A 1,419-nucleotide genomic window follows, 5' to 3' on the forward strand; every position below is an offset into this window, starting at 1 on the left:
TCCCCCTGGGGGTCGCCAGCCGACATTGCTTGGCCGACGGCATCCTGAGGAGACCCACTCTGTGGGAGCGTACCGGTCTATGGGAGGGAATCTGTGGCAGAAGGCGGTCTCGGAGGTAGCCAGGTCCTATGCCATGGAGCGCTTTAAAGGTGGTAACTAACACCTTAAAGCGCACCCGGAAGGCCACTGGCAACCAGTGATAGAGACCCCCAACCTTTTGGGCACCAGGGACCGGTTCTAGGGAGAACGTTTTTTCTACGGACCAGAGGGGGCATGGTTTCGTGTGCTGCCTGCATCCAGCGGATGGGGCTTTGCTTGTCTGCATGGCCCAGTTGCTGGTTTGCTGTGGCCTGGTGCCAGTCCACGGACCGGGGATTGGGGACCCCTGTCCCATGACATCCGCACAGAATGGCAACCATTTATCAAAAGCCTGTCTGGTAAAAGTTATTCCCAGCTAACCTTTCTAGTCCAGTAGAGTATGTTTGTCAGAACAGAACTTGGACTTTATTCCCTAAATAAAGCTTATCTTTATTATTTTTTTCCTACACAAGCTTCAGAGTACTTTTAAAGCTCATACTCCTAACTCAAATGTTTCTCTCTAAATTACATTCATATGTTCTACTGCATAGTAAATGTTATCCATTAATGTTTTACACATACACACACACACACACACACACACACACGTGGGGGAGCAAAAATGAGAGCACTAGAGGGAGAGAGAGAGATGGACATTGCCTTAAAAATTCTAAATGTATTGATATACATTAAGATATAAATGATAATGATGTATTAGCTGGTCATATTCAACTCTTAATGATCACATATAATAGATGTAAATAAATATTTATTAATTGAATTTATATAGCCGCCCATCTTACAAAACATGATTCTGAGTGGCATATAACAATTGAACAACAAATATAAAAACAGGCAATGTAAAAGTAAGAAATACAGATTAGAATAAAAATTATAAAAACAAATATAAGAATCCTAGGTAAAGGAAGAATAGGAATGGGATCCTAGCAGTGGAGCCATTTATATAAATAAATACATTTCACATAAAGATATAAATCGATAGATACAAAACATCTATTGATTCTTTGGGAAAAATCAATATAATTAAAATGGATATTACATTGAGATTAATGGACATTTTAAAAATGATTGTTAATGACTATGGGATTTATCTAATGATAAATTACTGAGAAAAAATATATGACTGATAATATCTTTGTCCAAAGATATTAAAGGGAGTTTTGTCAGTCATATTTTTTTCTCAGTAATTTATCATTAGAGAAATATCTGATAGTCATTAATATTGCAATCATTTTTAAAATGTCCATTAATGATGGTATCTTCAATTTACCAGAATTTCTGTTTCAGCATTTAGTAGCCTAAACTGCTAAAAAGCAACTC

The sequence above is a fragment of the Protobothrops mucrosquamatus genome, unplaced genomic scaffold (genome assembly GCF_001527695.2).
Source record: "Protobothrops mucrosquamatus isolate PMUCROS unplaced genomic scaffold, P.Mucros_1.0 scaffold672, whole genome shotgun sequence".
Taxonomy (NCBI): Eukaryota; Metazoa; Chordata; class Lepidosauria; order Squamata; family Viperidae; genus Protobothrops; species Protobothrops mucrosquamatus.